We start from the raw sequence: 13,529 nt of genomic DNA, 5'->3' as shown, positions 1-13,529 counted from the left end.
CCCCCGCATCCTCCAGGGCCTCCCTCGCCCCCAGAGCTACAGTGCACTGCTCCCCCGACACAGTGGCCTGGGCGTGTCTTGCCCACCGCCACCGCCCACTCGCCCAGGCCAGGGGCCTCCGTCTTCTCACACCGCACCCAGCAGCAGCCAGGCCCACGCCGTGCTCAGCCAGCCCGCGCTGAACGTGGGTCAGGGAGCTGCGGCATCGGAAGTGCGTGGGCTTTCGGTGCCCGCAGGGACAGCACACTGGAGCCTCGGCGACTGCATTTCGACTGTGCTCAGCACACCGGCCTCTGTCCCTCCGGCGGCTCTCCACGCATGCTCGCGCCTCCAGCATCCACCCAGGGGGACTTGAACAGGGTGGTCTCGGTTATCTCTTCCCATAAAAAGCCGGCCCTGCTGCACACGAACACAAACAGGGTTCTGGGTTGGAAAGCGCGCGTGATGCGGCTTCTGGACAGCCACAGGAGATGGTCTTCGCGCTCACGGACGACGTTCTAGCTGTCGTCCCCGTTCCTTTCACGGGCCCCAACGGCGGCATTTTACGATCGGGCTGCTGGTGTGCCCGTCCCCCGAGGGTCTTTGTGGCCCTGAGGAACACCCAGCAAAGGTTTACGGGGTGCCCCTCCCGGCAGGGCGCCGAGCAATCTGAGTTGTCTCCAAAGATTTCACATCTGCTAAAAATATTCCCAATTTCGCAAGCACTCTCGGACAAAAATAATATTTGGCTGCAGCCTCTCCCGGGGGACCCCGGAGTGCACAGGCACCTGCATCTCCCCGGGAAAGAAAACCTCCCTCCACCGACCTTCCAGGTCCCACCTAAGTCCCGTCTCCAGCCGGCCGGGGAGCGCCCGCCCGCTCACGGCTCTCACACGCAGGCCCTGCCCCTGAGCCCTGCGAACTCGCCCGCGCCCAGCCAGCATTTGAGGAATGAACCAAGCAGTGCGTGGAGGCTCGCTCTCCCTCTCCCCCCGCCCCCCCCCCACGCTGCCTTTCAAATACTTAAATCTCGCAGAAGAAAAGAGAACCCTTTCCAGTCTCTGCCTCATTCAAGATGTCGCCTCCCCCCAGGATGAGCCTCCAAGCGGCCTGGGAATGCAGCCTGTGCACAGCCCCATGGACAGGACCGTGGGCGGTGCAGACCCTGGGGCCAAAGGAGAGAAAATCGCCTCCAAAGTTCACTTGTGGACACCGGCCCTTTAAGGGGGAAGAGAGGCTGGCGCAAGCCCCTCCCCCCATGCCTGTTCTCTGGTCCCCAAGGAGCCCTGCTTGGTATTTATGGGCGTGGGGACTGCTGCTGTCCCAGGTCACTGACCCTGTGAGGACGGTGGCCTTTGCCTCCTCCATCAGCGGGGACAGGCGAGGCTTGGCCCTGCTCTTCTCCAACGCATGAGCGCTGGTGGCGCCTCTCACTCCCAGCGGCCAGTTCACCTCCAAGTCACCCGCGACCCTCAGCTTGACCTCTGCGACCCCAGGGCCCTTGCTCAGCCTCCAGCTGAAGCTGACCCCGGGGGCGAGAGGCAGGAATGAACCCTTCTCGGCTGACTCCACCCCAGCCTGCGACAGCTGATGCTGTGCTGTCACTGCACCCGTCCCCGCCTCACGGCATTGGTATCTCCCACAGCGTGCGCTCATGGCAGCAAAAATCACCACCCGGCGGCCAGCTCTGGAGCCCTGGGGCCCGCAGCAGCGCCACACGAGGAGGTGAGGTGAAGCCACCGGGGGCCGGGGGCAGGAGAAGCAGCCACTCAGTCACCACCGCGCTGTGTGCCACCTCCTACACCGCCCGGCACTGCGGCTCAGTGGGGGACAGGCAGGGGAGGCTCCGCCCAGGGGCTCCGATTCTGCCTCAAGGCGGCACAGGCTGGGAGAGCCCAGAAGCCGAGAGACCCTGGACTCGATCCCCAGGGTGACCGGAAGTCATCAGGGGCCCTCAGCGAGACATGCCAGCCACCCCGCAGGGAGGGGCGGGGCGTGGGAGATCAGCCCCGTGACAGGTGGTGCAGGGTGGCTCTGCACAGGCGGTGGAGTTCAGGTGGACCTGGGCCAGCGCCGGACACCTCGCTGGTTTCCTGCTGTGCAGCCTGGGGGCCGCGGTGCCCTCTGCAAGGCGGAGGAGGGGGAGGCAGCGTGCAGGGAGCACCTGTTCTGGGGGAGGGGACGATCACATTTCACACTGGAGGCCTCCACGCAGCGGCGTCTGGGGAGCTGCTGGACATGCAAATGGGAAGCCTGGGAGAGGGGAGGCGGCTCTGAGCAGAGCCAGAGAGGACTCTAGACACTGCCCAGCAGAAAAACGATGAACGCCCTGCATCCCGGAGGGACCAGAGATGTGGGACGGCCCTGGGGTTCCCACTGAGGGACAGGCTGGCTTCCGAGTAAAAGCGAGACAGGCTTTGGAAGGGAGGGAGTTGCCCTCTGCTGCCACTTCCAGCCCCTCTCCCTGGGCCAGGGGGGCTTTCACCATTTCCGGGTGCCTGGGCAAGCCTGGGGACCTGCACCTGTGGGCGTGACAATGTCATTGAGGTCCCTTCAGTGCCTCACCTTGGAGCTCCAGTCGTCTTTGGGTGCACACCCCCAGGGCGGGGTCTGGGGGAGCTCAGGGGTGGGACTAGGCCTCCAGCAGGAACCTCTGCGTAAGTTGGAGGAGGCAGCTGTGAGCGCGCAGTACCTGTTGAGGTGCCTGGTGGGGGTCTCAGAGGCCGGAGCCTCATCCGCCTTGGAGAGCGGCTGACCTGGTGCTCTGGTGGCGGCCACCGCCTTCTCCCCGAGGGCGGAAAGGGAGGCGTCTCCCTGTGACAGCCGTCACCGTCTCTGCTCTTTAGGCAAAGCCGCCTGGAGTTTACAAGAGGGCAGGGCCCAAACAGTTCCCCGCTGGACCCTGGATCCTGGTTCCTTAAGCGAGAGCCTGGCAAAGACATCCAGGCTGCACCTCACCGGGCTGCTCCAAGAATGTGGGGCGCGGGGCTGGGGCTGGGGGGAGGAGCGGGGAGCGGCGGGCGGGAGGATGTGGGAGCTGAAGCTGATTGTGATGAGCAGAGTGGGCCCAGGCCCAGGCAGAGGGCGAGGCAAGTGTGCGGAGAAGCGCCGTGGACGGACCCGGCGCCACCACCTGCTACAGCACCAAGCCGCCGTCAGCATGAGGCTGCCTGCCACGAGCCAGGCACAAAGACCACGCACCGCGTGATTCCGTGTGGATGAAATGTACCAAACAGCCCAGAATAGGCAAATCCCTGGAGGCAGAAGGTACAGTGTGGTTGTCTGGCTTGGGGCTTGGGGCGGGGAAGCAGCAGGAGTGGGGGGAAGTGGAGAAAGGGTCCCGGGTCTCCTCTGGGGGTGAAGACCTGTTTATTGAACTGTGCACTTTAAGTGGCTGGCGGGGGGGGGGGGGGGGGGGGCTGTGACTGAGCCTCCTTAGAGCTGGGGTGCATGAGGGGGTCGTTCTGTTACGAAAGTGAGCTAAGGTCCTCTCTCTCTCTCTCTCTCTCTCTCTCTCTGTGTGTGTGTGTGTGTGTGTGTGACAGATGCTGCTCCATCCTAAATGATGATGGATGAAACACTGTTCATTCCATCATTGCTCCATCACGAGAGAGCAGAGTGCAATCAAGAAATGTTCCCGGCCAGCACCGCGGCTCACTAGGCTAATCCTCCGCCTGCGGTGCCGGCACCCCGGGTTCTAGTCCCGGTCGGGGTGCCGGATTCTGTCCTGGTTGCTCCTCTTCCAGTCCAGCTCTCTGCTGTGGCCAGGGAGTGCAGTGGAGGATGGCCCAAGTGCTTGGGCCCTGCACCCCATGGGAGACCAGGAGGAAGCGCCCGGCTCCTGGCTCTAGATCGGCGCGGCGCTGGCCATGGTGGCCATTAGGGGAGTGAACCAATGGAAGGAAGACCTTTCTCTCTGTCTCTCCCTCTCACTGTCTAAATCTGCCTGTCAAAGGAAGGAAGGGAGGGAGGGAGGGAGGAAGGGAAGGAGGAAGGGAGGGAGGGAGGGAGGGAGGGAGGGAGGGAGGGAGGGAGGGAGGTTCCCAAAAACCACTTGCCCAGATTTCTATGGGGGCTCCCAGGGAGGCCTGGCCGGTTGAGACGTGTGGCAAGTGAACACGCGTTTTGCGTTTTGTAACAAATGTCACTCTGTCGCTGCTGGCAGTTGCAGTGTGCACACAAGCAGACCTCCCCCGTCCAGTGTGAAACTGGGGGTTGTGCCTGGAGGGTCCTGGGCGCAGAGCCAGAGGGCTGGCGCCTGGCACGTTGGGAAGATCCTGGAAGCCGGGGTTGTGGGGAGGGTGCTGGCCCAGGATGGACACGACTCACCACTCACAGTCTGGTGGACCCCGTAGAGCAGCCTTGAGCCCCAATTCCACTTCCTGCGTCCTGCCCTGCCCCTATCCAGCTGCCTGCAGACCCAAGGCGCATCCAGGTCCCCTGGGGCGAAACTCAGCTCTGGGCCCCCCGGAGCTTCCGATCCCATGGCCCTGCGCCAGGCCTAAGAATCTGCGTTTCCAAGCCCTCCGTGGTGCCCCTGCTGAATCTGACCCCACGCCGAAGCACCAAACGGTGGCCCACACCGAGAGCTGCAACAGTGAGGAACGTTCGTTCCCCGGGCACCCGGGCTGGGCAAGCTCTTCCGAGGCCCCTCGGCAGCCTCGCTCCAGGGCGCGCCTGAGACGCTCGGGGCAGGAAGGGTTAAGGAACAAGAGGTGGCCCTGCCCTGGGAAGGCCTGCGGGCCTGGAGGTCCCAGTCCCGGCTTCTTGCTGTGGGCTCAGCCCTGTAACTGCCTTAGATTAGGGAGAGCCTAGTAGGCGCAGCTGGGTAAATACCGCGCAGCCGGCTCCCGCGGTGTCCCGGTGGGCGGGATTTGCTCCCCCAGTCTGAGACCTCTCGGTGCTGACCCCGCTGAGACCCTCCCTGCAAGCGAGGATGCTGCCCAGGGCTCTGCATGTTGTCTTCAGGGCTCAAGGTGGCCTCACAGACACGGGGCCAAGTGCCTCCACGCGGCCCGCCAGCCGTGAGCTGACAGCACTTAGCACCTCTGGGTGATCAGAAACAAGCAACCCGGCCACAGGCCGCAGCAGGAACAGTGAATGACCTTGGACCCAAGAAGCCGTTGTCCTCAAAGCACTTGTGCAAGGATTTGAGATCACGGGTTTTGTCCTGGTGAAAGGAACGTCGGGAAACACGTGTGTGATGTTTTCTTTTTTCTTTTTTCTTTTTTTTTTTTTTATTTTTTGACAGGCAGAGTGGACAGTGAGAGAGAGAGACAGAGAGAAAGGTCTTCCTTTGCCATTGGTTCACCCTCCAATGGCCGCCGCGGCTGGCGCGCTGCGGCCGGCGCACCGCGCTGATCCGATGGCAGGAGCCAGGAGCCAGGTGCTTTTCCTGGTCTCCCATGGGGTGCAGGGCCCAAGCACCTGGGCCATCCTCCACTGCACTCCCTGGCCACAGCAGAGAGCTGGCCTGGAAGAGGGGCAACCGGGACAGAATCCGGCGCCCCCACCGGGACTAGAACCCGGTGTGCCGGTGCCGCTAGACGGAGGATTAGCCTAGTGAGCCGCAGCACCGGCCCGTGTGTGATGTTTTCTTACAGGAGCTCTCCCTGGAACGAGACAGGGAGAGCCCAGGCGTGTCGTCAGGCCCGTGAGACTCCCATGGGCTCCTGGGAAAGCATCGTGGGACAGCACGTGCGGGGCCCTATGGAAACCACACCAGGTCATGGCCGCGAACTAGGTTTGCTGGGAAGGTGAGAAACTCCTCGGCCCTGGGGAGATCAGGGTGGGCAAGGAGGAGAGGAGTGAGGGGTCAGGCGTGCCCACTCCCCCACCTGGCTTGGCAGGGGACATCTTGCTGTCCTGGGGTCAGTAGTGAGCTGATGTCCAGTTTCCCCCGCCTTGGAGGCTTCTACTGCTTCTGGGATGTCCCCTGGGTGTCTCCTTGGGTGACCCAGCACACATGGACCCCCTCAAGGTTCCTGGGGCGGGGGATTGCACCACTGCACCCATGTGGAGACCCAGGTGGAGTTCCAAGCTCCTGGCTCCGGCTTAGCCCAGCCATAGCCATTACGGCCATTTACAAGATGAAGCAGCAGATGGAAGCTTGCTCGCTCTCTCGCTCTCTCTCTCTCTTTCTCTCACCCTCTTTTAAATAATAAAATTTTTTTTTAATGAAAGCCTTTAACCCCTAAAGTATGGTACGGAGTCTTACAAATACAATTCTGACCTTGGAGCCAACCTGAGGGTCACACATTGAGCAGCTCGTGGGCGCCATTGGAGGCCACCCCACGACCCTGGCCCCAGCATGCGAGCCCCTCCCTGCCCATTCCCGACCTGCTTCCCCCGTGTCAGATCCCACCAGGTCCTTGGGTCCTGGGGGCCTTGCTAGCCGCATCTGCTATCCAGCACTTGGCACTGCACTGGTCTGACCTTGTCTCCAGACTCTGAACCGTCAGTCTTCCCCAGGTGTGCAGCTTCCCCAGGTGCCCCTACGCACACCAGGCCCCCCTGGCCTCCTGCCCCTCCTGCCCCACTGTCAGTGCCCTCTGGGCCTTCGGGACAACGGCGTGCCCCCAGGTTCCTCACCAAAGCCCACCTAAAGTCTTCTGTATGGGCGTCCCACCTGTTACAGCAGAGACGGTGTGGCAGGTGCACCAGCCACTCATGTAGCCTGGGCTCCAGGGATCCCCCAGGCCCTGAACTTAACTTTGTAACCTTTCTCTCTCAAAGAGGAGTCCAAAACACCCCGGGGAACTCAGGTCACGTGTATTAGCTTTTCATCATTGAAATACCTGAGACCAGGCACTCATGAAGAAAAAAGGCTGATGCAACTTAGGATTTGGGGGCTGAACGTGCACGACTTAGAACAGGCTCTGCCCAAGGCCCCTTGCCAGACGGCGGGCGCGTCTGCAGAGGGAGGCTCGCACGGTGAGGCAGGGAGCAGAGAGGTGGCGGGGGCACCCTTGCTCCCCACACTCCAGGGTTGCACAGAAATGCCTTCATCCCATTCCAGCCCCATGACCCAAGGACCACCCACCAGGCCCCGCCTCTTGAAGGCTCCACAGCCTCCTCCCCTGAACCACACCTCCAATCCACACCCCCCAGGGGACACCCGAGACATATCCAAACCACGGCACCCCGAGAGTCTGGTCCACCTGCAGTAGTGACAGGTCAAGCTCAGGGGCGCTCTGGGGACATCCACAGGTGCGACCCCGGGAGTCAAGCTGAGATGAGAGATGAGACAGAGCCCCCTTGCCGGGCCCCCGTCCACTTGTACATGCGGCCTCCCCACCCAGCCCCGCTCCCCCGGGGCCTCGGGGCCGAGGGAAGCCCCAGCACCCAGCTCTGCCTTCCCCTCCAGCTCGAGTGCCAACAGGAGCCGTGGGCTGGGGTTTGCCCAAGAGGTCAAGGGCACCTTGAACCCTAAGGGGGCTCGGTGCTGAGAAAGTGAAGGAAATCCCGGCTTCACCGGCATCCGCCAGGGACCGGGGAGGGGGAGGCCGAGGAGGCGGGGGGGGGGGGGGAGGGGCAGCGTGGGCCCTGAACGCACACGCACTTCCAGTTTTGGAAAAACGTCTTCATCTTCCCAGAAATGACCCAGTGGAGCAATCACATGACATGATTTTCTCCTGTCATCAACGCGTAGCGATGGTTCCAGACGGAAAAGGCCAGAAGCCTGCTTTTAACCCCGTCGCCACTCCTGCGCTTACCCAAACGCTCGTCCCTGCCTCTTTCTCAACCGCTGGCCAAGGAGGCGTGGGGGGACCATGCAGCCATCCACCCGGCAGCCAGCGTGGACCTCGCTGGGCAGAGCCGGCAGCTGGGCCTGGGCCACAGCCTCGGTCCCCAGCCAGAGGAGCATCGATGGTGCCGGATCGCTTCTAGCACACCCTTAGGAGCCTGCGCGCTTCTGTCACCACGGCCTCTGGCAAGGCCACCCTTTCCTGCGAGACTCAGCTCTGGAGGCCCCAGGAAGCCCTGCCCGGGCACCTCCCACCACCACGGGGCTGAACCAGCCCCTGCGCCTCCCCAGGACCTCCCCCACGAACCCCCAGGAGCAGCGGGCCCCATGCATCCAAAGATGTCTCACCCTCAGACGCACCCTGGTCGATGGGAGACCTTTGTGGGGCCGCCTGCATCTGTACCGAAACTGAACAGACTGGGTCTCGTGCTCCTGCCCCAAATACCACAGCACCTCGGCGGCTTGCACAGTGCTCGCGCGCCGTCACCTACCACGGGTCACTGCAGGTATGGGGAGGTGTGCTAGGTCCTGTGCGAATCCCATACTAATCCCAATCTATGTCACAACAGGGACCAGAGCGCCACGGGTTTGGGTGTCCACGGGGATCCTGGGCCGACCTGCCACGGCCATGAGGGGCACCCACAATAGTGGGCGGGGTCTGCGGTCATTGCCCACTGTGGATCCCGCATCCCTCTCTCCCCTGCCTTCAGCCCCCTTCCTCCCGCCTCCCATCGCATCTCTGGGATCACAAGCTGCCGGTCTACAAACCAAGAAGCTGTGACTGGGACGGAGTAAGCTCCGCTCCATGTCCCAGGCAGGTGAGCCCCCACCCCTGCCGGGCACTGGGGCTCTGGGCATCCCGATCGCGGTCCTGTGGCTGCTGTGAGGCAGCTTTGGGGAAATGAAGATATCGGGGGGCAGAGGGTCCTCGAACACAGCTTCTCTGCCCTCAGACAGATGCCGGGATGAGAAATCCCGGACAGAGGCAGAAAATCCGGACGCAACACGGAGGCTCGCTGCGGCCGGCCGGGTGGGACGGGGACCCCTAGGAGAAGACTGCCACCCCCGGGCCCCGCCCACAGAGGTGCACCCCGCAGCCTGGGCCCAAGGTGACGCCGTCTCTCCTCGGGATCTCTCCTCGGGATCCATCCTCGGGATCTCTCCTTGGGATCTTTCCTTGGGATCTCTCCTTGGATCTCTCCTCGGGATCTCTCCTCGGGATCTGGACTTTGGTCAGCAATCCTCAGTGCTTTCCATGGCGGCAGGTCACCACGTTTGGAAACCGCCGAGAGCAGAGGCAAGCGCGCTGCAAGCTGCACAAGGCCCCCAGCCTCTCCTCTGCTGGAGCAGCTCAGGGCCCCCCCAGCCTCCCCTCTGCTGGAGCAGCTCAGGGCCCCCCCAGCCTCCCCTCTGCTGGAGCAGCTCAGGGCCCCCCCAGCCTCCCCTCTGCTGGAGCAGCTCAGGGCCCCCCCAGCCTCCCCTCTGCTGGAGCAGCTCAGGGCCCCCCCAGCCTCCCCTCTGCTGGAGCAGCTCAGGGCCCCCCCAGCCTCCCCTCTGCTGGAGCAGCTCAGGGCCCCCCCAGCCTCCCCTCTGCTAGAGCAGCTCAGGGCCCCCCCAGCCTCCCCTCTGCTGGAGCAGCTCAGGGCCCCCCCAGCCTCCCCTCTGCTGGAGCAGCTCAGGGCCCCCCCAGCCTCCCCTCTGCTGGAGCAGCTCAGGGCCTCCCCAGCCTCCCCTCTGCTGGAGCAGCTCAGGGCCCCCCCAGCCTCCCCTCTGCTGGAGCAGCTCAGGGCCCCCCCAGCCTCCCCTCTGCTGGAGCAGCTCAGGGCCCCCCCAGCCTCCCCTCTGCTGGAGCAGCTCAGGGCCCCCCCAGCCTCCCCTCTGCTGGAGCAGCTCAGGGCCCCCCCAGCCTCCCCTCTGCTGGAGCAGCTCAGGGCCCCCCCAGCCTCCCCTCTGCTGGAGCAGCTCAGGGCCCTCCCAGCCTCCCCTCTGCTGGAGCAGCTCAGGGCCCCCCCAGCCTCCCCTCTGCTGGAGCAGCTCAGGGCCCCCCCAGCCTCCCCTCTGCTAGAGCAGCTCAGGGCCCCCCAGCCTCCCCTCTGCTGGAGCAGCTCAGGGGCGCCCCACCGCCTCCCCTCTGCTAGAGCAGCTCAGGGCCCTCCCAGTCTCCCCTCTGCTGGAGCAGCTCAGGCCCCCCCCCAGCCTCCCCTCTGCTGGAGCAGCTCAGGGCCCCCCCAGCCTCCCCTCTGCTGGAGCAGCTCAGGGGCGCCCCGTCACCTTCCCTCTGCCGGCCTGGCCTTCAGAGGACCCCGCCCAGCACAGCGGCTGCTCCGGGTTCACTCCCTGCCGTCCACGGTGCCTCGGCCCTCACAGGCCCCAGCAGGACCCCTGCCGGCTGGAACCTGCTTCCTAATTTGTGTCTGAGTGGACTTGCGCTCGATGACCCCACACTTCCCACTCCTTCCCACCAGGAGCCCCGGAAGAGGCAGAGGCTCACACTGTTGGCACAGGAGCGAGCGCTCCACACTTGTGCAATGGACGATGAGCCCACTCCCAACCCCTGCACCTGCTCTCTGCTCCCTGTCCCCTCCGGGCGGCTGAGAGCTGGGTTCCCAGCGACTGCCTCCTGGAGATGCAGGGACTTCCAGGATCCTGAAGTGCAGTCGGAATCCAAGTTGATGCTGGTGCAGAAGTAACTGGATCCTCACAAGAACCGAGCTCGGTGCTGGCTGTGCTGGGCTCACGCCCCTGGTCTGGGTCTGGATTGTAATGCTTGTTCCGGGTGCTTCTCCCACAGACAAGGGCATCCACGTACAGCTCACAGCAAGGACAGGATTCCGTGCACAGTGAGAGAAGAAGCATCCACCCACACGTGAGCGTGGGCCAGGCTACGCAGAGACCCACCCGTCAAGAGGGAGCCCGCGGCTTGCCCGTGAGAGGCAGGCGAAAAGACCAGCACCTGCGGGGTGGTCCTCTTTACGAGGTAGGGGGCACTGCCTTAATCAGACAACAGAGTGGGGTCTTAGGCTGAGACGCAGGGCATCCTGGGAAGGTTGCACTGTGGGGTTGCAAGACTCCCCACTGGCCTGGCCTGAACCAGCTGCGTCAACACACATCAGCCTCAACGTCGAAAGCTTCGAAGGTGCACGTGAGCTTGGCCCCGGCGTGCTGCCAGTCCCCGGGCGTCTCGCCGGCCGCCCACGCTGCTGCAGGTTCAGAGCACGGCTGCGGGCGACCGTGTGCCCAGGAAAGCTCAGTCGGCGCCACTGTGTGATCGCTCCTCTGTGGGTGAGGACAACGCTGTCAGATGCAGAGACTCCATGCACACCCACCGTCCCCTGCGGGGACCCAGGCAGGGGCTCGGGCTGCTCACCCTGCAGGTGAACAAGTGGCGAGTGGCGTATGGAGGCCTGTGCCGCATCCGAACCCTCCGCTGCCCCTGCCGCCAGTTGGCCTGCCAAGGCCACTCAGCCTCTGCCCCGGTGGGCCCGTCCACCCCTCCTGCCAGTGCCCGCTACGCCCAGAGCAGCAGAGAAAATGTCACAGGATTATCCAAAAAGTGGGAGAAAGAAAAGTGACTTTTAAACTCCTCGCCAAAGGACTAGAGAATAAAACTGATCTTTGCCACGTGGAAGAACGCCCCGAAAATGAGGCGCTGGGGGGAGAGCAGCGAACCCTAGGGGCCGTCCACAGTCCGGCCTAGGATGGGCTGGGGGGTTCCTTGGAGAGCGAGGCCTGGCCTGTGGGGGAGCACAGAAGGGAACCCCGGCTGGGGAGTGCCCAGCCCCGGGGGGGAGCCGGGAAGCCGGGAAGCCGGGCCTTCTCCAGACGCTGGGCCTGCTGGGATCCCATTACCCACACTGATGAGAGTTTAATGATTAATTAGGGACTAGCTCACCCAGAGCCCCTGCAGGGGGATTATGCAAAGCAGCCGAGACCCTGGCCAGGGGCTGAATATCTCCTGGTGCTGACCGAGCCCTGCTCGCCTCTGCGAAGGCCTGAGCAGAAAACCCACAGGGGAGCAGCTCCTGGAGCCGCCATCCAGCCTCCTCACTTCGGCTGCTTTCACGGAACACCTGCCCCGAGAAAGGCAAAAGAACCTTAGGAGACAGCGGACCCAGGCCCGGGCCCCCGCCCCGTCTGCAGCCCTGTTGTCTTCCAGATCCTCAGCCCAGCCCCCAGCCCCCGGGACCACGGAGCTCACCAGCGGCATGCGATGCCTCTCCTCCTGCGCCCTCCACCACACGGAGCCCTGAGCACCCAGGTCCCTCCTAGCAACTGCCCTGGGCATCCGTAAGCCGGCACTCGCTGCAGGCTCCTGGGAACTGCTCCTGACCGTGTGGACAACGGGGGCTCCGGAACCCTACGCCCCTGGCTCCCGGGAACTGCTCCTGACCATGTGGACAACAGGGGCTCCAGAACCCTGCGCCTGCCCCAGGCTCCTGACCGTGTGGACAAGGGGGCTCCGAAACCCTGCGCCCCTGGCTCCTGACCGTGTGGACAAGGGGGCTCCGGAACCCTGCGCCCCAGGGGCTTCTGGCTAACTCCACCTGCTCTACTACCACCGCCGCCACGAGCAGCGGCTGAAGACTCAGTCACGTGGCACACACTGGCAAACCTTTTCTGTCGAGGGCCGGGCGGTAACTGCCCTGGGCTTTCTGGGCCGTGCGGTCCCCGCTGCCGCTCCTCCACTCTGCTGCTGAAGCGCAGAGGCGGCCCCAGCCCACACCCACACAGGCGAGCACGGCCATGTCCCAATAAAGCTTTATTGACAAGCACAGCCGGTGAGCCAGGGCGTGGCTGCCATCCACACTGCTCCTGCTGCAGCATTTTTTAAGGCTTTCTTTGGGGTATTTATTCCTGAAAGTCTCTGACCCTGAGCACAGGTGGTACAGACCTAAACAGGTTAAACCAGAGGCTTCCAGGGGGAGCAGGTTAGCGCTGGTGACACTGGCGATGTCTGGGGACCAAGGTCGCTTTCCTAGGTGGATTGTGTACTCGAGTGGGACACAGAGCTTAGAAGGGACCCGCCCACACTGACTTAACTGATGTTTCTGCTCTCGGGGCCCCGCCTTTTATTTTGATTGTGAGCCCCACAAATTAAGTTCCCGATCCTGCTAGAGACTTACTGTCACTGCAGGGGAAGGGTGTGGGGGCGTGCCCCTGGCCGCTGGAGGCTGGGGCTGCTGCCGGACGTGGCCACAGCCACATGAAGAACATCCGAACTCCAGCCGTGCGAGGCTCAGAGCGCTCGGTGAAGCCGCGTGAAATGGCCAAGACCCTCGGCAGACGTGTGTGGGGGCACCGGCAGGCCTCGCAGGAGCGTGTGGGCTGCAGCCCCACCTCGGCTGCCCAGCCGGCTCCCTGCTAACGCACACCCTGAGGACAGCAAGGGTGTCTCTCACCACGTCCCTGGGCCCCTGCGACTCCTCAGAGACCCGGATGGAGCCCCTGGCTCCGGGCTCCGGGCTCCAGCCTGGCCCAGCCCTGGCTGTTGCAGCATTTGGGGAATGAACCAATAGATGAAGCTCTCTCCCCCTGCCCCCGCCACTCTCCTTTCCAAATAAATACATTCTTTACATTGTCAAGAATCTGTCATTTTTGGTCTATGAACAATGTTGTGTAGGCCCTGTTAGCCGGCAAATAACCACACACCGTGCGGCCTGAACCAGCTGCGCTTTCTGTCTTCACCAGACTCACGGGGGAAGAGCTGTCTCAGCCTCTGCGTTTCTGATGACTTTCTGCTCACCGCCAATAGACCCCTCGGACTACGCCCCCAATTTCTGTGCTCACAAATGTATGCGTGCTG

General features: G+C 63.6%; 1 long non-coding RNA gene across 1 annotated transcript; it reads left to right on the top strand.

The window, feature by feature from the left end:
• The first annotated feature begins 4,021 nt into the window (after positions 1-4,021).
• Positions 4,022-13,306, top strand: LOC149122915 (uncharacterized). Its single transcript, XR_016218662.1, has 3 exons — positions 4,022-5,735; positions 7,575-8,544; positions 10,518-13,306. It is a non-coding gene; the product is annotated as an uncharacterized LOC149122915 (long non-coding RNA).
• The last annotated feature ends 223 nt before the right edge of the window (positions 13,307-13,529 follow it).

The sequence above is a fragment of the Oryctolagus cuniculus genome, chromosome 12, assembly GCF_051225735.1.
Source record: "Oryctolagus cuniculus isolate XC-2025 breed Fujian yellow rabbit chromosome 12, ASM5122573v1, whole genome shotgun sequence".
In the NCBI taxonomy this organism is placed as follows: Eukaryota; Metazoa; Chordata; class Mammalia; order Lagomorpha; family Leporidae; genus Oryctolagus; species Oryctolagus cuniculus.
This window is presented reverse-complemented; position numbering and strand designations above follow the sequence as displayed.